The sequence below is a fragment of the Eublepharis macularius genome, chromosome 4 (assembly GCF_028583425.1).
Source record: "Eublepharis macularius isolate TG4126 chromosome 4, MPM_Emac_v1.0, whole genome shotgun sequence".
In the NCBI taxonomy this organism is placed as follows: Eukaryota; Metazoa; Chordata; class Lepidosauria; order Squamata; family Eublepharidae; genus Eublepharis; species Eublepharis macularius.
In genome coordinates, this window is record NC_072793.1 from 167,355,872 (window position 1) to 167,382,142 (window position 26,271).

General features: G+C 43.2%; 1 protein-coding gene across 6 annotated transcripts in view; it reads right to left on the minus strand.

Moving 5' to 3' along the window:
* The window catches only part of LOC129327124 (zinc finger protein 665-like), a 98,679-nt gene that overhangs the window by 13,697 nt on the left and 58,711 nt on the right, over positions 1-26,271 (minus strand). For 2 of the 6 annotated variants that reach the window (XM_054975578.1, XM_054975577.1), the window contains exons 1-3: positions 19,635-19,749; positions 3,210-3,317; positions 247-2,669 (exon numbers count right to left, since the gene is read on the minus strand). The exons of 1 other annotated variant lie outside the window; for it this stretch is intronic. The gene's annotated coding sequence lies outside the window, so the exon portion shown is untranslated. Of the gene's footprint in view, positions 1-246; positions 2,670-3,209; positions 3,318-19,634; positions 19,750-26,271 lie in introns of those variants that run through there. 3 more of the 6 variants (XM_054975576.1, XM_054975574.1, XM_054975575.1) reach the window with 3 other exon arrangements.

Consider the following 26,271-nt stretch of genomic DNA (forward strand, 5'->3'; position numbering starts at 1 on the left):
GAAGGAATATAAACTCGGCCCTTCCACAATTGCAACCTGAGAATGAAATTTGGAAGGAGCAAATTCTTGTACGATAATCAGCATGTAAGGAACATAAGCTCTTTCAGAATTCACCTCTGGGCAGCATCGAATGATGTCATGCCACAAAACAAATACCCAGAGTGGGAGAGATCTGTATGTCCTCAGTGAAATTAAAAGGGATCCCAATTCTCAGACACTGGAGGGTCCCCATAACTAATGAGGTACCTGCTGGTCGCTCTGCTTCCTTGGGAGTCCTGGGTGAACAGTTCTTCCTCTTCTCCAAGCAAGAGAGAAGGTCCTCTTTTGAAATCAGAAGTCCTTTCAAAGATGTGAAGAAATAAAGACATACAGATCATTTAAAACATCAGGTAATTTACTTTTAAGGGAGTCTCTCTCATGTCTTGGGGAGGGGCTGAACTAGTGAATGTCCCTTTTCATGAATCAGAGCACTGGTCTATCTAGCAAATTGTTATCTGTTCTGACTGGCATTAGCTCTCCATGACGTCAAGCAGAGAAAGGTCCTGCTTGATACTCTTTAAATAGAGATGGGGGTGGGTGGGGTTTGAACCTGGCAGGCTAAGCAGGGGCTGCGCTCACTGAGCTCTGACTCTTCCTCACAGCAGGAAGAGACCACGTATGCTGAGGTCACGCAAGATGAGGAGGAGGAGGAGGAAGAATGCAGATGTGTGACTGCTGTTCCTCTGAAAAGCCATGCATTCACTCGCCTACATCTTTGGCCCTGTCACCGCTACTCTTCTGGAAGCTACACCCACAAAAAAGGTTCCAGTACAAATGCAGGACACCTTTTACACAGCTTGCATCTTTCCTTAGGCAAAACGTAACAGCCAGAGGTCTCACAGAAAAGAAATCCTAAGCAATCTCCTGAAATGGCCCCTTCCTTGTCTCACTTCCACCACCCCCATTTTCCTTCTTGTCTTGGAAGACTTCTGGGTATGTCAAAAGTCCCTTGTTTGCAAACAAAGCCAGTAACAAAACCGGCAACAGCATTGTCACATTCTGGCCTGGTCCATTTTGCTTCTGGAGAGATGGGCCTTCTGCCTTGCTATAAGTGAGGCAATCATTCATAAACATTTCCTTGCCCAGCTCCCAGTGAGTTCCTCTCAGTGACAAGCAGCCCCGGTTTTGAATCTGGGTAGGAGATCATTCATTTTTCCCTTCGATGCCCTGCAAGGTAGGATGCTGGAGGCCTCTGGGAGTTTGCCAGCACCCCAGGTTTCAGCCCCTGTGCTGGGTACTTCCCCTTGTTCTCTACCAATTGCCCAGGGGTAAAGTTGCTCCAAGGGATACTTGGGTTCCATGGACTAGTGGTCAGTAAGGTGCAGGTGGAACTAAAGCAATAGAGTTTTATCTAAACATGCTTTGTTATGACAAAGGCACAACTCTAGAGTAAATACAATGCAGAACTAATCTAAGGAAATAAAAGTCAAAAGATTGCTGAGCTAAGTGGAAACTTACTGTTTGGTACATCAACCCCCGCACCCCCATTGGACTGGAGAAGGCAGAGGGTGGATGGCACAGGTGCTTGGGTCCTTCTGTCTTGATAGGATCCCATATGTACACACTTTCATGCGCATGTACACAAAGGGATAGCTCCTTCTCAGGGCTTCCTCCGCATGTGCAAAAGGGGCATTTCCCAATGAGGACCAGGGTTTCAGAGTCACCTGATTTCATGGCCCAATAACAAGGCCTGAGTGCATCAAAGGGATGTTGTTGTTTTCCCTCAGAGGTGTAAACTCAGCCATCTGGAATGGAAAGGCCGTTTTCCCAGCATGGAAAGGGAGGTGCCCCCCCACACTCTGTTTCCCTTCACACCCATCGTTCCCCATTCTCCTTCAGGCTTTTTGCCATTTAAAAAAAAAATTGTTGGTCCTCAGTATATTCCTCCAGCATAAAAATACTACTGAGATATACCAATCAATGATTGTTAATATAGGCAAAAAGCCCACCAGTGGCAATGTGGGGCAGGAGGGAAAGGTGGGCAGGAGGGGAAAGAATGGAGAAAATCTATGTGGACTGGTTCTTTTGTCCTTTGCATTCACAGCGGCAATGACAGCGAACAGGGCATAGCCTCAGTTTGGATGGGAAGAAAACTGAATGGCGTCTCCCGGAAAAATATGCACTACTGAAAAGAGGAATCCTCATGGGAGAATCAGAAAAAATTACTTAAACTATATTTGACAGCATTTGTTCATGTATTACATTTGTTCATGTAATTTACAAACATTATATATACTTCAGGAAGACTTCAGCAATTAACACCTTTACATTGCACCGAAGTGCTTAATACTTCTACAGTGTGTACCAAAGTCCATAAAAGTCCAACAAAAATGTCCTACGTGCTTTTGATCCGCAGCTTGAAGTCCGTTGACCGTTAGAATGCTGAATAAACAAAGTCCGGGCCGTGCACCCAATCCGGGGCCGGCTACAAGCTCAGATTTCGTAAATCTTCATCTTCAGGGGCGTGGCCTAATGACAATAATGAATTCACACATAGCAGTCAAAAGCTCCCACATTTACAATGCCAAAAACGAACTTAATAACTTCCATAACAGACCTGTATGGTTAACTTCTTAATGCTTCGCACGGACAATCCAAGGACAAGGCGGCAGTCTCTTCTTTAGCGTACCCTTTCCAAACATAACAAACCAGTATAAATATATCTCCATCTGAGATTAACCAGGGACTCTTAAAGGGAACACGACCATACCTCACACTCAATTATAAAAAACAATGTAGGGACAAATCCAAATTCAGACCCAACGGATGCTTAGTTTGTAATGTGTGTATCCAGAACGCTTCCTTTTGAAGCAGCGCCTTTTGATCACCCATTAATTGGAGATGGTGGGGGTCGAACCTGTGACCTCGTACATGCAAAGCCAGGGCTCTAACCACTGAGCTACAACTCCTCCACCCGGCAGAAGGTGGTGTTGAGTTGAGGTCATAAAAGAAGGGGGAAGGAACCAGACATGGAGCTGTTGTTTCTTGCAGCAGCCACACATTCGCTGTCCTGTCTAGTTTGGATTGGGAGTTGCATCCATGAGAAGAGCCACTATGAAAACGGGACACTTTTACTCAGATTTACTCGATTCAATAAAATGGAGCAGATGAATTTTGTACACAGAAAGTCCTAAATACTTGCCTTTCTCGCTTTGTTTCCTCTTTCTTACCTGACAAGAGGGCCTCTTCACACCTCCCTGTTTCCTCAGAGCTCTGGAAGAAGAGTATTTCCCTTCGATGCGGCTGAGAGTCGAGGAATGGCCCCGGGACCCAGAGCCCTTTAAGGGGGAGCAGAAAAAGATCATGAAGGGGTTTACTCCTTCCACAGCCTCCTTGGCCTGGGCAGCTTGAGACTAGGAGAGGTGTGAGTCAGCGTGTGGGATGGTTCCCGCTTCTCAGGCTGCAGCATGACACTGCGTAGGAATAGCACTCAGGCAAGTAATTCTGGGAGGATGTTAAACTCCAACCCCACCCCCACCCCATTTTTTTAATGTTCCAGGTTTTTCTGCAACCATAGGGGGTTCCTTAGTTTCAGAGCTATCTGGTTTCTAGCCTAGTGGACCTGAACCGCAGAATTAAGGATACGTGGGAGGGGCACTTGGCTATTAATATATATGACAACTAGAGGGCCAGCAAGGACTTGGGAGGGGCACCTCATTTTCCCCTCTCCCACTATGTCCACTTTCCTCTTTTTCTGCTTTCTTCTCTCCTTCCCACCCACTTTTGTCTGCTCTTGTCTTCACTGTCCCTCTCCTTATGGCCCAGTTGCATGGTGGGAAACCTGCAAGGACTTCCAGGGGGGGCTTCACTTTCTCCTGCACCCCCTTCCTCAAACTATTTCTTCTTCCTCTGATTGTAGAGGCCTCTATATGCTCACCTTTCCCTATGTCCTTCTCTCCTTCAAACCCACTAGACAACTTACCTTTTATTTGCCCCTCATCTCCATCTATATTAATTAACTTAAGTAAAAAATCTGTATCCTTTGACAGAACCATAGACATGAGTCCTGAAACTGATAAGAGCAATTCTTTGGGTGGCAGAACATCTGAAGACTCGTTTCTTTCCTTTTCCACCAATTGGACTACTCCTTATATAGGAAAACTGATAATAGTTTTTTTTAAGGGAAAGCAGGCAAGGGGCACAGACCTCAGGAGCCCAAGACAGGATTGAAGAGGAAAATCCTAAATAGGGTGTTAATCTTTCTAGGGTTAGCCTTTCAGAATCAGAAACATGCATATTAAGGAAAGGTTTCTCGTTTGTTTCAACACTTCAATATAATTCTTTAAAAATAATGACAGGGGGCGTGGCTTCACGTTTTGAGGAGTGGAAGCCTGATTTCTGAGCTCCTTCTCTCCCACTCCTAAAAAGACCCCAAAAGGCATAATAACGCTTCTTTTCAACTTAATGATATGGGCAAGCAAGATACAGACAAAAAGAGAACACATACCAAAGCTGCAAAAAACCTCCAGCACCTTTTCTCCTCAGCCCCAGCGCCTGCTTTGAGGGACAAAATAAATCCCCAAGCAAATATGGCGGACACAGCTAGAATTCAGGAAGACTTGGATGATGCAGCTTTAAGCCCAAAACTTGCAAAGCTTGGAAAAAATCTTTCCAAACAAATGGCCCCCTTATTGCAGTCAATTACAACCCAACTGAAGGAAATCAGATTGGATCTCCAGAAAACGGCACATAAGGCTGACCAAGCAATTGAAATAGGAACTAGATTACAAGACCAAGTGCAAGACTTGCAAAATGAAAATAATAGAGTACAAGATAGATTAATATCTTTGGAAATATCATCTCGGCAAAAGAATCTTAAATTCCGTGGTGTGGAAGAAGAAGGGCAACAAAGAGAAGATTTACTAGCTCTGCTAACAAACTGGCTCTCTACATTGCTCCAAAGAGAAGGGAATTCACCCCCAATCATTTCTAAAGCATATCGGATTGGCTCAAAAAAATGTTCTGAGAAAAACACTGCAAGAGACATAGCTGAGTTCTGTGACCAGGAAGCAAGACAAAAAGTTTTAGATTATGCTAGAAATCAAGGAGCCATGATATACAATGGAAAACACATCACAGTTTTCACTGACTTGCCATATTAAGTCCTGTTTAGAAGGAGAAAGCTGCGGCCAACAACAGAAGTTTTGAGAGAAGCAAATATCCCCTACAGATGGCTAAACTTCTGCAAGCTACTTGTCAACTTTCAAGGGAAAACCTTCATTGCATCTGATCCAGAATCGGGTAGATCTATGCTATGCAAATTAAAACACAATACAGACTCGACAATGGAATGGGAAAGAAGCATCCAAAAAAGGAAGATGACTCAATCTCTCTCGCCGCACAAAGTAAGTCAGATCCCTGTTAAGAACTCCTGATGGCACGCATTTTTGCTTGCATGTGAGACCAACGCTTTTATAATTCTAAGAAGCTAATGTTTTCTTTTTGTCTATTTTCACATCGTTAAAGTTGAATAACCATGGATCTGGGGGGTGGGAGGGAAGGGACCTCTAGTTGTTAGACCCACTTCAATTCACTAACAGTTCCTCAGTTTTGGTTCTTTTTTACCAGTAATTGGAGAGTGAAGTAACTCTCCAGTTATAGTGAACTGTTAAGCTTAGTTTGTCTATTTGTTATAGAGCTATCTTAAAAAGGCTTAAGGGAAGGGAAACTGGGTGGGTGTGGATCACTGTTGTAGTTTGATTTAAATAGCACTTAATAGGGTTAGGAGGGGTAGAAGGTTAGAAATAGAATAAGAGAGGGGGGGTAAGGATTTGTTGTAGTTTATAAGGAAGGGTAACTAAAACTAAAATAGGAAATCCAACTGGCATTACAGAGAAGGATCTGTGTTTTGCTTCATTTGATCCCATTGCATAATAAAAGATCTCAGTTTAGAAGCTACATTTCTGTGAATTACAATTTGTATTGAACATTATATAAGGGGTCAAAACTCTTAAGGGGTGGTCTACTTAAAATTGGGGACAGGCCAGAATTAGTCAGAGCTTAAAGAGCTCAATAGAAGTAGATTAATATAGGGGCACACACTGGAGTATTTTCCTTTTATTATTAGCAACTATACTAGTGTTAACTTGCTAAGCACGTTAAAGTTGAAAACTGTTAAACTATCTTATTTATCTCTTTATATTGTCCTTCACCGTACAAAACTATAATGTTTATCATTTCACAACAACCATTGTTAGCTAATTACCTTTTTATTCAAGTGGAAATTATTTATACAGTACACCAGAGGGTATCAGAAACAAATCAACTTAGCAAGGTCATCAGAGAACTTCATTACACTACTTTTATTCTATACTGCTAAAGGAGTAATCAGCCTTATAACTTTGAACAAACTACTCCCCCATCCTTTAACCTAATTAGACTGAGACTGAGCACTGTACACCTGCAAATTGAAATAAGAGAGGACTCATAAAGGAACGACAAGAAGGAAAAGATTAGGGGTGACAGGAAGGGAATCTAGGAAATAGAAAGGAAGGCAAGGAAGCAAGGGAAGAAAATAGTAGGAGGAAAATAAAGCATAGAAAAATAGAGACCAAGGAAGTGACAAAGGCTACCTAAATTATAAAAAGCTACAAATCAATAAAATAGAAGCATTTTATAAATTTTATAGTGCATTAAAAACTGATTTGATAGCTATTTTTCCATAACTTTAATATTACTAACATTATGCAAACAGACATCAAAGTAATCTCGCAAAACGTGAGAGGTCTTGGTAATGTGATTAAACGAAAAAGGGTCTTTAGCAACTTTAGCTCAACTCAAAGCCAACTTTATACTCCTCCAAGAAACCCACTTACACTTAAACAAATCAGGGGAACTAAAAGCAAACTGGATTAGCCAACAATATTATGCTCATGGCACATCCAAATCAAGGGGTGTTGCAATTCTTGTCTCCAAAAATACCAATTTTATGCATAAAGCAACCTGCAAAGACCCAAAGGGTAGCTACATCTTTATCAAAGGGACAACTGATGATGAGTTAATTACTGTTGCTTCAATCTATGCACCGAATGAAAACCAATTAGAATTCATTGAAAACACACTAAAGAATCTTACTAAGTTCCATGAAGGGGAAATAATCATAGGGCTGACCTGAATTTTATAATGAACTATAACCTGGATAAATCACACTTCAATTACCCAAAATCAAAGAAAGCAAAACAAAACACAAGATTAGTAAAAATAATGAAAGATGCACAACTTTACGATATATAGAGGCAAATGCATCTTCAGACAAAAGACTATACCTATTATTCGGCCCGCCACAATACACATACAAGAATTGATTTCATTCTCACCTCTACCGAATTAATGTCCTATGTGATAGACACGAATATTGGCGCTATAACTTGGTCGGACCATGCATGGGTTGGTTGTTCTTTGTCAGCTACCACTCAAACTGCTTCAGAATCCCAGTGGACATTGAATAAACAATTACAAAACAGTGATTCTGTAAGCAAAGAAATAGAAAACAGAATCCTGGACTACATAAAAGACAATAATTCCCCTGAAACCTCCCCACAAATAAAATGGGATGCTCTTAAAGCTGTTATGAGAGGGCACTTAATCTCGATATCTGCCTATACAAATAAAAAAAGAAAACAACAAAAACAAACAATATTAGACAATATAAGATCTTTAGAACAACAACATAAAAAGTCTGGCAGTACTAAAATCTACCAAAAACTGCAAATTGAACATAAAATCCTCAAAACTCTAGAGGCAAACCAAATCCAAAAAAATCTACTTTTTTTGGAACAAAAACATTGGTACCATTCTCCCAAACAACTCACTATCATGGAGAGTTAAAACTAAGAAAATAACTAAAACAATTACATCAATACAAGACACGAAAGGCCAGTCGCACAATAAAACAGCTGATATTCTCAATATATTTAATCAATTCTACACTAAATTATATGCTTCTAAAAAACCAAGTGATTATGAAATATTAGACTTTTTAAAAACGCACAAACATATTAAGAAAATTGAGGAATCACACCAACATTTTCTAGACGCACCAATTACATTAGAAGAAACCCAAGAAGTCATCCATAATCTGAAAAATAACAAGACAGCTGGGCCAGATGGGTTTCCTTGGGAATTCTATAAGAAATTTGGAAATATATTAACACAACTCCTAACAGACACATGCAATGAAATCTCGAATACAGGTATTTTGCCCCCGTCCTGGAATAATGCTTCTGTAATACTACTTCCTAAGCAACAGAAAAACCCCCAACTACCAGCTTCGTATAGACCAATCTCTTTGCTCAACCAGGACTACAAAATTTTCGCAACAATCTTAACCAAACGCCTTAATAAATTTATTGGTCAATATATCCACCCTGACCAATCGGCTTTTATCCCAGGCCGAGACATCACGGACAATATCTACAAAACCCTAAACCTAATTGAATCGAGTAAACACTCAAGTCAGGACACTCTACTTCTATCCCTCGACATAGAGAAAGCTTTTGATTCTTTAGAAACAGGCTATCTATACTCTCTGCTACATTATATGGGATTTGGCCCAAAATTCATTAAATCTATTAAAGCAATCTATTCCCAGGCTAAAGCTGACATAATCATAAACGGCAAATCAACAGAAAACATCAAGCTATCACGTGGGACGAGACAGGGATGTCCCCTTTCTCCCTTATTGTTTGCAATTGCTCTAGAGCCTATCCTGACAAGCATACATGAACACAATAAAATCCATGGTATCAATCTAAATGAAAACACATACAAATTGAACTTATTTGCAGACGACATGTTGCTCTTCATCACCAATCCTGAGGAATCATTTCCCCACTTACAAAAAATGTTAGACAGTTTTGCCCAGATTTCAGGCCTATCAGTTAATATTTCCAAATCAACAATTCTTCCCATAAAGATTTCTAGGCAAACCAAAGAATCATTGCAAACCAAATTTAAATATCAATGGGCTACAAAATACATCTCTTCTTTAGGTATCAACATCCCCTCACAACAAAAATTCCTTTTAAAATATAACCACTGCCAGAAATTTAACGAAATCAAATCAGATATCTTTACTTGGAATAAACAACAACACTAGTGCTTTGATAGGCTTCATCTGATTAAAGCCTTTATACTACCCAAATTAATATATCTATTCCGGGCTATTCCTCTTTCACCCCCTCTGGGAAAAATTAAACACTGGCAAGCAACTTTGAACAGCTTCCTCTGGAATTACAAGCGATCGAGAATAGCTTTTCAAACTTTAAAACAAAAAACAAACCAAGGTGGCCTCAAATATTCTGACCTAACTCTCTATGCCCATGCTACACGCCTCATGAATGCAACTCAATTACTCAAGACAAGCAACCCTCCTGATTGGGTTAAAATCCTTCAACCACTAATCACACCCAAACCATTCCAAGAAATTTTATGGAGTCAGAAAAATAATTCCTCAAAGTACCTCCAGAAAATTTTTTCCCCCAGAAATACTTAAGGTTTGGCATAAATACAAAACAAAAACCTTCCCTAAGATTTCTAGGTACTCGCCATTTCTTATGCAAGACTGGTTCCCTCCGGGAAAAGATAAAAATGAGTAACTTCTGGAGATTGCTAAATATTATAACCCTCACAGACATAGCCTCCAACAGAGGACTTCTGTCCAAAAAAGAGCTGGAAGAGAAAACTAACTCCACCATACCATGGTTCCACTATTTACAATCATCACACATGGCCTCTAAAATTAAAATTCTAGATATATTGAGTAAACCCAAAACCGAATTTGAAATTCTTCTAAGTCAAACGTCTAATGAGAAACGAAAGGGCCTCATCTCTAAGTTATACAGCATTATTCTCCACACTGAAAAAATAACTGTAGCTAACTTCCAGACAAAATGGCAACAGAAATGTAATGGCCAACTCACTTCTGAACAATGGAATCTAATTTGGTCATCTAAATTGATTAATACACCAGATATCAATATGAAACTCCAAACATATAAAATAGTCACAAGATGGTACTACACCCTTAAGAAACTTTCAGCAATAATTCCCACTTACTCACCTCTTTGCTGGAGGAATTGTGGACTAATTGGCACCTATGCCCATTGTTGGTGGCAGTGCCCCGTCATTAACAAATTCTGGGATGATATATTACACCAAATCTTTCTAATTACAAATTATAAGACCCCTCTTTCCCCACAGCTAATTTTTTTAGACTTGTGGTTGGATGTCAAAATTCCTACACTTGTGCGTGAGTTAATCTCAACGTTTTTAGTTGCAGCAAAAAACTTAATAGCACTAAACTGGAATAAACCTATACAACCATCAGTTAAACAACGGTATCTAAAAATTTGGGACTACGTCATTATAGAAAAAATAACTAATAATCTACACAACCTAAATAATCCCTCCAATAAGTCACAGTTTTACGAAAAATGGTTTTCATTTTATGAATACGTTATTGTGAAAGAATTGCAAGCCCCTACTCAACTATACCAAGCCATATTTGATACGTAGCCCATCTTCCAAGAAGAGAAGTTCCATATAACTACATCAATATTGGCATTCTTCTATATGTTAGTACTATGATACAACTCAATGTGAAGGAAATCTAACAGAACGTACTAATTTTCTCTTCTGTATATCCTTATAATGACAGTTATAAGCAGCTCCTATAATGTTTTTGCGTAGTTTCATGTGTATAAAGATTCAATGTTTCTGTATTAAGATCGTTACCCTACTTCTTTGTATTGTTGTTGATATTCATGCATTAAAAAACTTTAAAAAAATAATGACAGAAATTCAGCAATTACGTAGAAAAAAACAGATGCTGGTTTCTTTAAGGATAAGGAGGAAGGAGCCCTTGTCTCTTAAATAACATTGTTTTAAAATCTAGCTCCACTTTTAACTCTCCTGCTGCAGTCAAGGGTTTTTCAAGACTTTGTTCTGGAAGAACTTAAAAAATTGGAAAATACAAAGATACCAGTATAGCACAAACTGGGTTAAATTTGAAAATAGAACCTTACGGCAGCTGTGTACTCCAGGCTGTCTTGGCTCTGAAAGACCCAGGCCATTAACAGCTTTCCATCCAAACCTATGTGAAAAAGGCTTTTAAAACTCACAAAGTGAAGGTTTCCCCCCCTCTCTACTCCTTCTGACCCCCCTTTCTCTTAACTTTCATTTCCTCTATCTCCCACACAAGCAAGTTAGCAAAGGAATGTAGCACACTAACACCCTGTGACACTCAAGGTCCTCTACCGTTGCCCACAGAGCTCATCCAGCGTCTTCTCAGCCTGAAGCCTCTGTGCTTTTTGCTGACTGCGCTGAAGGACTCCTGAAAGCACTCTGCCCCACAGAGAAAGCAGATAAGGAGAAAGGTATGCTTTCAGAAGCCCTTGAATCGGGGCCACTAGCCAATGGGAACACTCCAGTAGTGACGACACATAGCCCACTGGGCTACCTTAAAAAGAGGCTACCAGCCATCAGAACCTGTCTGATGCCCTGGCCAAGTGGCTAGAGAGGTTCCAGCGTGGAAGCCCCTCTTGGTTCAGGCTCAGTCCAGGGGAACCCTTGCATTTTGTCTGTCTTGATTTAGGTTAAGTATTAGAGTGTTAAGATTGCCTGTTATTTGCCTGTTATCCATAAGTGTAAGTGTTAAGCTGTATTCTGACAGAGTATGGAAGCTATACTGTATTCTAACTTAAGAGTATAGTAGTTAAGTTGTAATCTGTTTTAAAGTGTAAAACCAAGTGTGTCTCATTTGTAGAAAATTGCTTTGTGTTCTTAATTGCTGTAGAAAATAAACTCTATTCTTTTAGCATCATATTGGTGTGTTAAGTGCCCTTAAGAGAAGGAGACCAAGGGCTCCCGTAAAGTGGTTGCACTGGCTGGGGAAAGCCATGGAACGAACAAGAGCTAACCGGCCAGGGCGTGAAAAAGGGGTGAGGCCTTGGCCATAAAGGGGGTGTGAAAGGGGCCACCTGGGTCACCATACAATCCACCCCCAGGCCTGCGGGGGCAGCAGCTCCCCCGAAAATCATGCCACACAGGCATGTTATTTTTAACTGGCGGATAAGGGCAGTGCTATAACAACAACCACAACAACATTCAATTTATATACTGCCCTTCAGGACAACTTAATGCCTACTCAGAGCAGTTTACAAACTATGCCATTATTATCCCCACAACAATAATCACCCTGTGAGGTGAGTGGGACTGAGAGAGCTCCAGAGAACTGTGACTAGCCCAAAGTCACCCAGCTGGCTTCAAGTGGAGGAGTGGGGAATCAAACCCGGCTCTCCAGATGAGAGTCCCGCGCTCTTAACCACTACACCAAACTGTAGTTGTGTGAGATAGGAATGACTATACCAAGAAGACATATAGGCAACTAAACAGTACAATACATTATAAAAGAAGCACTGTGTATATAAAGAAATGGTTAAGATTGTGGATATAAATAAATCGATACATGATTTCCTCCTGGAAACTGAAAGGAGGGTGGCCATGGTTTTATCTCTTGCCCAAAATATATAACGGTACTTTTCCAGAGCCTGGCAGACCTATTGTCTCAGACGGTGGCTCCATTTTTGAACCCCTGGCTATGTATTTGGAGTCTTTTAAAAATCCCTTTGTCCCTAAAATTGGGTCATATTTGAAGGAGACAATGGATTTTAAAACACAGTGGTTAAGTGGTTCGGCTGTGAATCAGCACTCTACTGGTTTGAATCCCACTACTGCCATGAGCTCAGTAGGTGGCCTTGGGCAAGCCCCTCCTCTCAGCTCCAGTCCTCCAGCTGTATTGTGGGGATAATAATAACACTAACTTTTTCACCACTCTCGGTGAGCACTAATCTGTCTAGAAGAGCGGTATTATTTATTATTACTGTTCAAATGGCATCTGAGTTTTTTTGTGACATGGGACATGCATTCTTTGTACACAAATATCCCACAGGATGAGGCCTTAGACCTTTTTGAAGGACGTTTTTGAGCAGATTTGCAGCCCATTACATTTCCCCTGATTTCAAGATCAATTCTTTTGGCAGATTTCAGTCATAGAGATGGGTTGTAAATTTGCTCCAGACCTGAAAATAACCTTTTTCTCCTGAGTGATACTAATGCTTACAGGAATTACATCATCCTTTATAAGATGATATTTTATCATCCAGAAAGGCTGGGACGAATTCCTGGTACAGTTTGGTCAGTTTATTAGCACCCTTCATACTACTATACTATCAAATTTGATCACGAGAGGTCTACTTCCTTGCTGATGTGGTGCTAAGGAAGGAAAATGCACACGGATGTTTACAGATGCAAACTCTTTCTTGGCTGGGGACAGCTTCCACCCTTATCGCCTTACTCTGAAATGCTGAGGCTAAGAAGAAATCGCAGCCTTGACTCAGATTTTTTAGGGCAAGCTAATGTACTAATGGAACAGCTGAAGCAGAGAGGTTACTCTTCTAGTATGTAAAGCTGGCCTTTTTTAAAGCAAAGAGTATCCCACATGTATCTTTGTTAACAGGGGTCATTTCGTAGAAAAAAACCTGGAGGAACTCATTAGCATAACTCATTAGCATATGAGTTATTAGCCCCTTGGCATCACCGGAAGTGTGTAATTAGCATAGCTGATTTGCATATACCACACCTCTTGACATCACCTATCCTGGCTGTTTTGGACCCATTCCTGGCCATTCAGGGCCCAAACTGGGCCCAAAATGGCAGAAAGGGGCCGAAAAGAAGCACGAGAGCGATCCACCACCCATCAGAGGCTCGATCTGGACCATTTTGGCTCCAATCCAGGCTGAAACGGGCCCAAAATGGCTGAGAGTCAGGTGGGCATGGCCACTTGTCATGTGACCTCTTTGGGAACTGCCGGAACTGCGTTCCGGCGCGTTCCCCCTCAAAATGAGCTGTTTGTTAACACCCTGGAACAGAGAGAGCAACACAGATAGAATGGTGATTCCTCTTACGTATGACCGCACAAAAGTGAATGTTAGGGGGATACTGGAAAAAACTGGCATCTCTTATGTGGGATTTCCAAGTGTAAGTCTCTCCCGTTGTTCATTCTTAAGTGTGCCAGGAACCTTCAAGATATGTTAGCCAGGAGCAAGATAAGCAAACCTACTCCAGATAAAACTCTAAGAGATGGAGGGGGCGGGATTCCACTGGGCAATTCTCCTTCTGGTAAATGTTCAGTGTGTTCTCTGCCTTAAAAAAGAATGTATTTCTCTAAGTAGAAACGATTACATGAAATCTTTTGTACACTGTAATTCTAAAGGTCTGATTTATGCTGTTCAATGGCCTTGTAGCTTGATATATGTAAGAATGACTAGATTAGAGATGTGGATTAGAGATGTGGTTGATTAGAGATGTGGTTAGAGATGTGGTGATTAGAGATGTGGAAGCCAGATTTCTAGCAGTGGAATGTACATGGAATTTAAAGGAAGTGTTGGTGATTGGAATTTATGCACCTAATGGAGCAAAAGAGAGCTTTTTTGAGGATATGAGGAAGCAACTAGATGAACTTTCTTATGACCAGATAATTCTTGCAGGAGACTTCAATGGAGTCACAAATTTGGAGCAGGATAAAAAATCAGCAACGGCACAAAAGAAAAGAGGATTATTACCAAAGACTTTTTTCGCATTAATGCAGCAGGAAACTTTGGAAGATGTATGGAGAATACAGAACCCCACAGGTAGACAATATACATTTTTCTCCGCAAGACATTCCACTCTATCACGAATTGATATGATCTGGGCCTCAAAAGATTTAGTGCTTTGGACTAAGGATGTAGAAATAATGCCTATGGTAGGCTCAGATCACAACCCAATCATGTGGAAGTTTGGAAAAAGTACTAAGAGGAAAGGATGGAGAATAAATGAGGACTTGTTACAAGAGGGAGAAAATATGGAGATGTTGAGAAGGGAAACTAAGTTCTTCATACAGTACAACATGAACCGAGAAGTACCAACCAACAAGGTATGGGATACATACAAAGCAGTAATTAGAGGTATACTGATGGACTTAAATGGAAGAGCTCGAAAGAAAAGAGAAGAGAAGAGACAGGAGATTATAGAAAAAATAAAAGCCAAAGAAATACAATTAAAGAAAAGACCAGGGAAAAAGAAAATTTACCAGGATATTAAAATCCTTCAAGAGCAGTTGACGGCAATGAATAATAAAGAACTGGAATGGAATCTTAAGAGATTGAACCAAAAGTCGTTTGAAGGTGCAAATAAACCTGGGAAATACCTGGCATGGCAATTGAAGAAGAGAAAGGAGAAAAAGACAATAAATAAAATATGTGAGGACAATAAAGTACATTTGGAACAGACTGCTATTAGTAGAGCTTTTTACAAATTTTATGCTAAATTGTATGACAAAAAAGAAGTGAATAAAGACTCAATAGCGGCATATTTGGGGAAAATGAAGCTTCCAGTAATTTCGGAAGATTGGAGAGACAAACTGAATAGTGAAGTAACAGAGGAGGAGATAAGAAAGGCAATTCAGACAACAAACCTGGGAAAGGCGCCAGGACCTGATGGACTTACAGCTAAATTTTATAAGGTAATGGTCAATGAACTGGTACCATTCCTAAAAGAAGTGATCAATGGTGTTTTGAGAGACCAAAGAACTCCAGATACTTGGAGTGAAGCTAATATATCATTGATCCCCAAAGAAGGACAAGACTTGACTAATGTTAAAAACTATAGGCCAATTTCCTTACTTAACAATGACTACAAGATCTTTGCGAAGATCCTGGCAGAAAGAGTAAAGGGATGGTTATCCGAAGTTATTGGAGAAGAACAAGCTGGTTTTTTACCGAATAGGCAAATCAGAGACAATCTAAGGACAGTTATAAATGCTATTGAATATTACGTCAAGCGTTGTGATAAGGAGGTTGGTTTCTTCTTTGTGGATGCTGAGAAAGCATTTGACAATTTGAACTGGGACTTTATGCTTGCCACCATGGAACAGCTACAAATGGGGGAAAGATTCATAAGAGCAGTGAAAGAAATTTACAGAGACCAGAGTGCAGCAATTGTGGTGAATGACGAGCTGACTAAAAAACTGACTATTGGCAAAGGTACAAGACAAGGTTGCCCGTTGTCTCCACTGTTGTTCATTTTAGTCTTGGAAATTTTGATGAACACAGATAGAATGGTGATTCCTCTTACGTATGACCGCACAAAAGTGAATGTTAGGGGGATACTGGAAAAAACTGGCATCTCTTATGTGGGATTTCCAAGTGTAAGTCTCTCCCGTTGTTCATTCTTAAGTGTGCCAGGAACCTTCAAGATATGTTAGCCAGGAGCAAGATAAGCAAACCTACTTCAGATAAAACTCTAAGAGATGGAGGGGGGGATTCCACTGGGCAATTCTCCTTCTGGTAAATGTTCAGTGTGTTCTCTGCCTTAAAAAAGAATGTATTTCTCTAAGTAGAAACGATTACATGAAATCTTTTGTACACTGTAATTCTAAAGGTCTGATTTATGCTGTTCAATGGCCTTGTAGCTTGATATATGTAAGAATGACAACAAGGACAGTGAAAACAAAGTCTAGAAATCAGTGAAGATGGCATTTTCATGCAATGTTTCTGCTTTAAACATCTTTGTCTGAAGAGGAGTTTTGTGATACTCAAAAGCTTGCATCCAATTCAACAAACAGAAGCTGAGATGATTGCAACCATCTTGATTTTTATCCTATTTTTTGAAATAACAAACCTAAGACCTGTTCAGACTGAGAGATGCAGGGCCTACACAGCCGAGCTCAAGCATGCTCCTTCAGAGATGTTTACAGGTATTTGCAGATTTAGTAACAATTGCAGTCTGTACAGCATGCCCTTGAACTGCAAGAGATTTGCGTTTAAAAAAAAACTCTTCAAAAGGAAGAGAATATTTCTACTGCAAGCAAACTACTGTATTATAAGGGGTGCATGGATTTAGGGAAGTATTGTTACTATTAGTAATAAGCAGGACATATAAGACTAACAAAATTTGTGGTAGGGTATGAGCTTTCTGAAGAAGTGAGTTGCAGTTCATGAAAGCTCATAGCCTACCACAAATTTTGTTATGTCTTATAGGTGCTACTGGACTCTTGCTCTTTTCTACTGCTGGGGGTGAAGGGTACCCTCAAGTCATAGCTGACTTGTGGTGACCCCTGGTGGGGTTTTCATGGCAAGAGGTTGACAGAGGCGGTTTGCCATTACCTGCCTCTGCAACCCTGGTCTTCGTTGGAGGTCTCCCATCCAATCATTAATCAAGGCCGACCCTGCTTAGTTTCTGAGATCTGATGAGATCAGTTTTATAGGTACTATAATGGACTCTTGCTCTTTTCTACTTGTTGTGTATTGGGCTGAGCTAGGCCAAACAAGAACTCTAAGGTACTTGCTATTATTAAAAGTATTTACTGTTACACACTGAGCTTCAGGTTATGCCAGGGTTCCAAATGCCTGCAACCTCATTGGTTATTCTATCTGCACACTCATTGGTTACTTTTAGAATGCAGCAGCCAATTGGTTCTTGCAAATAAAGACCAATCAGTGGCCTGCCTATCTTATACTTAGATAGTTACTAGAATCAAAGCCCTCATAGCAAAAAATGCAAGGGCTCTAGAAAGGGCAGGGGGACCTGGCTGGCCATTGCCCCCTCCCCCAGCACCCTGATCTGGGGCAGGGGAAGGAGGGCAGGGTGGCATGCCCACCTCCGGGCCCCCTGCCCTCACCCCCATTATAGCTTGGGGGGAGGTGAGAGAGGTATGCCCAGCGCTGTGCCCCCCTTTGCCCCTGCATGGCTCCCTCACCTCCCCATTGGGACTTGTAGGGTTGCCAGCTCCAGATTGGGACACTTCTGGAGATGGAGAGGGGGGGAGAGTGGAGCCTGGAGAGGGTGGGCTTTGAGAGGGAAGGGACCTCAGGTGGAAATAATGCCCGTTGAGTCTACCTTCCAAGGCAGCCATTTTCTCCAGCGGAACTGGCTCTGTCAACCTGGAGATGAGTTGTAATTCTGGGAGATCTCCAGCCACCACTTGGAGACTCTAGGCTTTTGGTGGGGGGCAAGGCAGACAAACCTCCCCCCACGCTGCCCTTCATGATCCTGGCTTTGTGGGGAGTACAGGTGAGCTAGGCTTGCCTGCTGCCACATGCCCCTAGGGTTGCCAGTGTCCAGGTGGTAGCTGGAAATCTCCCAGAGTTACAGCGGATCTCCAGGCCATAGAGATCAGTTCTTCTGGAGAAAAAAAGCCCTTTCACAGGGTGGACTCGATCATAAGCTGCTGAGGCCCCTCCTCTCCCCCAGCCCCAGCCTCCCAAAAATCTCCCCCCCCCCCCCCCCAGAATCGCAGCTTTGCGGGAGGGAAGCAGACACGCCAGGCTTGTCCACCTCTGTGCTCCATCCCCCCTCCAGAATCATGGCTGGGGGGGGGGGAGGAGGACAGGGAGGCTTCCATGCGGCCACTCCCCCCCCCCACCTGGCTTTGGTGAAGAGAGGAGGACAGCGATTGGGGCGCTGCCAGCAGGGAGCATCAGGGGGGCGGCTCCCCTGCTACGAGGGGAAGGGAAGCAGCCGCCTGTCTTGCAGCCGGCTCCCTGCTTAACAGGTGGGCGGGTTTGTCCCCCCCCCCCCATCCTGCCTGGGAAGCGGCCGCCTATGCTGCAGCCGGCTGCTGGCTTGCAGGTGAGTGGACTTGTCCCCCCTCCTTGGGCCGATCCCGGCTGCGAGGGGAAGGGAAGTAGCCACCTATGACTCCCGGCTTGCAGGTGGGCAGGCTTGTCCCACCCTGCGCAGATGCCTGCAGGGAGGAGAAGGGAAGCAGCCGCCTCTCCTGCCGCCGGCTGCTGGCTTGCAAGCGAGCGTACTTGTCCCCCCTCCCTCCACCGATCCCAGCTGCGAGAGAAAGAGAAGCAGCAGCCTCTCCTGCAGCGTGGCTATTTGAATTGGGGCAAGCCATTTGAGAGGCCGCCCCTTCTTTGCCCCAGCCTATCAAAGCGAGGAAGGGAAGGGAGTCTGCCAGTCCGTCCTTCAGGCATCCACATTGCGCATGCTCCAACTATCCATGTGAGTCGTCGAAACCCGCTAAGAGAATTATGTTATAGGATATATCTTATATGGTTAATGCAAATGATGGTATTGTATTGGTTCTTATTGATTGATAGCTATTCTTGCTGAGGGGTTTCTGTATATATATTGAGGGCATCTGTTCAGTCTGTGTTGATGTAGTATGAGTAGTGTCTACTGTTGTCTGTTCTGGTTTGCAAACAAAGAGCATTGGCTTGGCTGAATTCACTCTGGGCTGCCATCATTCTGAGCTCCAGGCTCAGTACACAATACTACTGCTACAGACAAACACGGCTACCCATCTTGATCTATTAGTAATCAGGATCAGCCAGGGCTGGTTGGATGGAACTTATTTAAGCCTGGGAGAAAGCAGCAAACTGCGTGCAAACATCTTGCCAGCGAAGCCTTGAACTGCCCCCTCCAGCCTGCTCCATACTGCGTCCTCCCCCTTCCCCCCTCCCTCTCTGTGCCTCTTCCATTCAGTTCTGATCCGACTCCCCCCCCTCCCCCCACCTCCAAGATCTCTCTCGGAGGAATCAACTCACCTTTCCTGCAAAGAGGCGAAATCCGAATTCTCCCCTCGAGCAGGGAAAAAGGGCGAGGCGATTCCAGCCGATTTCCTTCGGAAGAGGGGAAGAAAGGACTCCTGCAGCTGCACCCCCCTAGATCCTCTGCTTTCACGCCCATGCCTGGAATTCCGGCGATCCTCCCTCGGGCTGCAGAGGGATTCTGGGAATTGTAGTGCCCACCCGGAGAGCGAAGCGCAATAATGATTGAAGAGAAACGGGATCCAAATAAAAGCAGGAACGGAACTGAAAGGCCCGCAAGGCAAAAAAAAAAAGGAGTATATTAAAGATGCTTGAAAGCGATGTTTGAAAAATGAACGCTTTGGACTACTTTACTTTTATCAAGCCCCTTAATGGATAAAACTCATCAGGAACAGCGGAACTGAGAAAATGCTCTATCAAGGCACAAGCAGATTGATAGGACAGATTGAAACCTAATACGACATATTAAAGAACACGGAACTCTCCAGTACTCTGAATCTTTCCCGCAGAGCACAGCCCTGCTACCTGCATGAGAAGGTTTGCGGGAAGCCAGGAGTGTGGGGGCTTTCCTGACCTCTTCAGGCGGTGGGGCCTCTACACAGAATGGGCATGTCTGGACACTTGGTGATTTTGCCCATGTGCAGATGGCACTTGCAGGACGCCCAGTTCTGATGAGCAAAGCAGTCGTGGCAGAACATACGGAGAGAGGCTGCCCCACATAAGAAAGGACCAAGGCCGTCAAGGGCTTTTATGTGATAAGAGTCTGGTAACTGATGGAAAGCCAAAGGAGTGACTGGAGAATGGGAGTGGAAGGCATGCTCCATCCAGCTCTTCATAATAACCAGGCTGTGGCTTTCTGCACTAATGGAATCTCCAAGGGGAGACCTATGTAAAGTGCATTACAGCAGTCAAGTCAGATCAGCCGTGTCAAGGTAGGGGTCCATCTTCCAAGCTAGACTGAGTTCATAGAAGGCATTTTTTTTGCAGCTGCTTTATTATCCTTCTCTAGCAGCAGAGCTGGGTCCAGTCCAACCCCTAGGTTCTTAAGCAAGTCTGCAAAGGTCAGATGAACCCCAATGAAAGTAAGGAGTACAATGCCCTTCACTGCACAATATTTTTAATTGGCTCTGGAAGATAAAAGAGCACCTGCGTAGAAAAAAACTACAATAAAGTTCATACAGAGTTCACTAGAACAGATGTGTATCACTCAGTAGAATGTGCTCTAATCCATTATTCCGTGATATCCTCTGTTCCCTGCTTCCGAGTGCTCTGTCACTTCGGCTCCGAGCTGCATCGGCTGCCCAACACAGCTGGAGCAGGGCGCTGGGTGGTGCACAAAAGCACCAGCATTCCTGGGGGCCCTGGCAGTGGCATTCCGAGCTGCACCCTCTATCCAGCACCGCTGAGGAGAAGGTGTGTCGGCAGTGTGGGCAGCTGTGACTGCAGGAGCTGGGTGAGATTGCGAGTGGGCCAAGGAAGGACTCAAAGGCGGGTGGAGGCAAAAAGGAGAGCCTAGGTCACTGCCAAGCCCCCTCCCCAAAATCCTGGTACTGGCCGAGGGCAGATGTTGACACCTTTGGGGGGATACAAGAGGCAAAGGGCAGAAGCCGAGCCGCTTCGCCTCAGGAAGCATACCCTAATCACGGGACGAATGATTTTGAGGGTTTCGCACCAACTGCCACCTGAAAAGGTGCTTATGTGTCGCAAGTAACCTTCACTATTACAAGAGATTTCCTCCTGCAATTAAATGTGTCTAGATACACCCACATCGCCACTGCAGATAAATTGCTGTGCTGTAGTAGGTAATAATAATGAAAGGGTGATTGCAGAAAAGTGTTCTTTCAGGGTTGCCGGGTCCCTCCCTCCTGGCAGCTGGAGGGATGGTGCAGAGGCAGGTATTTTCATGTGCACATGGCATGCCCGCGTCCTCAGCTGATGACATCACTTCCAGCACAACCTGGAAGTAGCAGGTTGCACCAGGGCCGATTCTTTAAAACTCAGACCGAAACATCTCGTTTTTCTTTGCTTCCTGGATTCATGTCGTTTCACTCATATATCTTTAAGAATACACCAAATGCCTTATGCTGAGCCTGTCCACAGCAGCTATGTTAGGCATTGTGCACGTAGTACATGGGCCTAGAGCTGCCTTTGACAACCTCCAGGTAGGATCTGGAGTTCTTCCAAATTAATCTCTGCAGTCTGGAGATGAGTTGTAATTTTCTCCATCAGAAAATGGCAGCTTCTCTACAGCATCACATTACTTCTGACCTCCCTTTCCTCCCCGTATTCACCCTTCCCAGGCTCTGCCCCCAAATCTCCAGGAATTACCCTACCCAGAGATGGTAACATTATTCGTGGCCCTGGTAATTTTACACTGTCCTGGCCCCACACTATGGGGCCACCACTTTCTGCTTGCTGCCGGGCCTTGTATCAACGGGTGGCTGAGATAGACCAAGATGGATGGAGTTTAGATTCAAACATCAGAAAATGAGGAAAGCAGAGTTGGGAAACCTGGCATGCGAGGAGGTCAAGGGGGGAATGAGGAGGTGGGGGGAGCCAATAATCCTGGAATGAATTGCGTGGTCCTATAGATTTTGGCTCCTCGTGGAGTTTGTGAGGGAAACGAGTTACAGGAAGTATTCAAAGGAGAGGTTTGTCAGGAGTGTGAAATACTATTACCTCTTTTGTTCCTGTTTTAAAATATGTTGCCTATCTATATCTGGTTCCACTGTTAATTACCCTTCCCTCCTTGTTCGATAAATTCTCCTTGTATTTCTATGCCATTTTCCCACCCAAAAACGGTGCCCAAAGTAGCAAGCATTAAAATATTTCCACACTACACCATCAAGGCTTTAACCACAGCATTTAAAATGCAGGTATATATAAAATATTTAAGCTATTCAATAAAATACATAAATACACATAACACAAACAGGAGGCAGGGCAAGTAACAATGAGGGAGCACCAAACCCAAAAAAAGTCTGCACTGACTGGCGGAAGACGATGGAGGGTGACAGGCGCATCTTCCTAGGGATTTCCAAAGGTGGAACACCATGACAGAGTAGGCCTTTGCTTCGGTTGCCACCCATCTTGCCTCAGTTAGAAGCGGCACACAAAGCAAGGCCTTCAAAAATGACTGCAGTCGATGGATAGATTCATGCGGGAGTAGGAGGTCTGTAAAGTATGCAGGCCCCAAGCCATATATAACTTTACCAGTCAGTATCAACATCTTGTATTGGTACTAGAAGCAGATTGGAAGTGTAGGTGGAACAAGACTGGAGTGATACGGTCCCTAAGACCCATCTACTCAACACTTTGGCCACAGCATTCTGTACCATTTGTAGCATCCAGGCAGTCTCCAAGGGCATCCCCACGTAAAGTACATTACAGAAAACTAATATCGATTTTTAAAAAAAATATATTGTTTATACTCCACTATTCTCAGTGAAACTCAAGGCAGATTATGTGACGTAAGTTTCTACAGTATATTTCAATAATAATAATAGGGTCTATCAACACACATTTGCAAAGATTTAATATCAGCAGAAATCCAACAGAGGCAAAGAAAAGCAGAAACATAGCATAAGCAGCTCTAAGCATCATCAGGATATTGGTGGCAACTCAGCCCAGATCTCTAGGGGACCTCCCCCAGTGGCTTGATTTAGATGATAAAAAGCACAGGGGACAAGATGGAACCTTGCTGGACCCCAAAGGTCAGAGGCTAGGAGGTGGAGCAGCAGGCCTCCAGCACCATGCCATGAAACCCACCTTTGAAGTAGGACGGAAATAACCACAGAACAGTGCCTCCCAGTCCCTGAAAGGCAGTCCCAAAGGATACTGTCAGGCTATGGAAGACAGGGTATGGTGACCCAGAATCTACACCCTTTCAGCAAGAAATCCAAGCTCTTGAGTAAATGGGTTTTATTATCTATCTTGGCTTTGCCATATATATGTCCATAGAATAGTCAGAAGCAATACAAAAGCATCTTCCTGTACACAGGTCCCTTGTTAGGAATGATGAATTGAACACACTACCCCCACTAACTGTCCTCCCCCCACTCTCCCCTCCAGACCACAAAGCATAGAAGCAGGAACAGGACGAAGTGAGTAACTTCAGTGTAGATGTCTTAAGGCCGCGGTGGTGAGCCAGCAGAGAAGATAACTGTTCCCAGGCCCTGGGAACGCCGGAAGCTGGAATGCAAAAGTTAGGCAGGTGCAAAACACAATACACAGAAAAGCAGAATGGAAGGCCTGTGGGGAACAGTCCTGACAGATACCATGATCAATGGTAGGAGAAGCCAGAAGAATTAGTATGGTAGTACCCCCCCCCCCCGCCCGCATCTATCCCTCAGTTCAGGCAATCCAGCCATTTCATTCTGATAACCAAGCCTGAAACTGGATTGGAACAGATCCAGACAATCTGCTTCATTAAGGAATATCTGAAGTTGCCAGCCACCATCATTCAAGAACGGTAGGTTTGAGACAGGATAGTGGTTGATCAATTCTCCTGGGTCCAGAGTGGGTTTCTTTAGAAGTGGACATACCACTTCCCACTTGAAGGCAGGGGCACCCACTCTGCCTTGAAAGGAGTTACCGTCTCCTGGACCCACTTGGCCTGCCTGTTTCCTGGCAGATTTCAGCATCCATGAGGGCAAAGGTCATACAGTTGGTAGGCCTCAAACTTCCAACATTCCTGTCGACACCCTCATACTGGACAAGCGGAAAGGTATCCCACACAGCAGCAGCCAGGAGGGGCAAGGGTTGTACACGCAGGTGGAATGGAAAGGTGTCCCACACAACTGGACAAATCAGCACTCTGGGACCATCTGTTGCTGCTAATTTGAAGTCAACTCAGAATGGAAGTTTTACCTGCAAAGTCTTCTGGTTGACTGGTCAGGCCTGATTTAGGTGTGGGTGTGTGTCCTTAAGGAGCCCTCAGTGCCCAGTGAGCTTTCTGGAATCAAGTCATTTGATTCTTGGCAAGAGGTACGCCTCTTAATGTCTTTATCCATTACAGGTATAGTCATACTATCACACAATCTTTGCTTCCATTTCAATCTTTTATTAAAATATTACTATAATATTTTAACATCGACTAAATTAACAGAAAGCGATACCATCTGTTATTGTTACATAGATCATTCAAGGAGAGCAATTACATGAGTTCATAAAAATATCTTACCCAAGATAAGCAGGTCAGAAGCAAGGAGCCACTTCTAAAAAGAAGCTCCCGATCAATTCCATTTCCCATATTCATATGTTTTTAAAGTCATCTCCTAACAATAGCTAGCTAATGGCCCTACTTGATAAAGGAGCACATTCTTGGCTAATTCATTATATCTTAACCAAGCGCAACACAAAGTTATCCATACTTGAAATGTCTTCATAAAATATCTCCGAATTGTTAGTTTTTGCCATTTAATATCTTAACAAAGTAATTACAAGTTTTTCATACACATGAATATCTTTTGGCCCTCCACTGACGCATTCTGTCTTGGAACTCTTTATTCCTGTGAAGTTGGACATTCTTGCCATTCTCAGATGCTTCTGAATCTACACATTAACATGTAATATCTACGGATACGGGTAGACTTCTAATCTACACAAGGCCATTTAATTGTGTCAATTCTTGGGTTCTTATTCCTCTCCAAGGCTATTGTATTCTATTTTCGGGCTCACTTTTGGCATTCTTTAGCCGTGAGGCCAGGCTAGCTCTGTTTTGGTGTGCAAAGACATCTTCTAGAACCTTTCTAGTAACATCCAGCAATTGTTCCCCTACATTTCTGCCCCTACTCATGACGAAAGTGTTGAACAAAATGGTCGCAGAGGGCTGGAAAGCACTCTACCTTCTCCAATAGACCAAAACCTAATAGGTCCCTCACTACCTTGAAGAGTTCTGCAGGTCCACGCTGGGTAGCTGCAATAGTGACAAAGAAATATTGTTTGTTCGACACCATCACTTCCATGGAGTAGGCTTTCTAATGACCTCTAGTCCATGCCTTGTTGGATTCATCCTGAGTTCTTATTCTACTGTTGTTCTAAGTTGTCTCCCTTGTTGTTCATCATCCACAGCCCCTCCTCAGTAAAACAAAGGGCTTCCCAGACAGACCTGAGAGAAGAGGCTTAGGAGTTCGACTTGTGAAGGCCAAGATACTTAGAGGGGCTGGGGAGCCGATCTGAAATTGAATTTACCCTTTTTTTTCCTACCTATGGGTTGGGAGCAGTGGCATTCAGCAGGTGGAAGAAACACTACTATTTATTTTTTACACCCTCTTCCATTAACCAGCCCAGATCCCATATTTTCTACCCTCAACTGAAAGGACAAACAGGGATTACCTTTCATTGTATAAATAACCTTCGAGAGACATGCTGGCAAATGTTGTCTCTCTGCTGTAAGCCCCAGACACTGAACTCACAGCAGAGAGGCAGCTGTTTGTTGCCTCTCTCTCTGAGTCCCAGATCTACCCCTGCCTCCTCTTACGCAGCAGCCATGCTCAAAACAATGTGATTCACACAGAAGCACCAAGGGTGCTGTGATGCAACCAGTGACAGAATCCATACTCTTTCCAATGCCAATTTTTTTTTGCTTGGGCTGCCAAATTGTCCAAATCTAGACAGTATGATATTTACATGA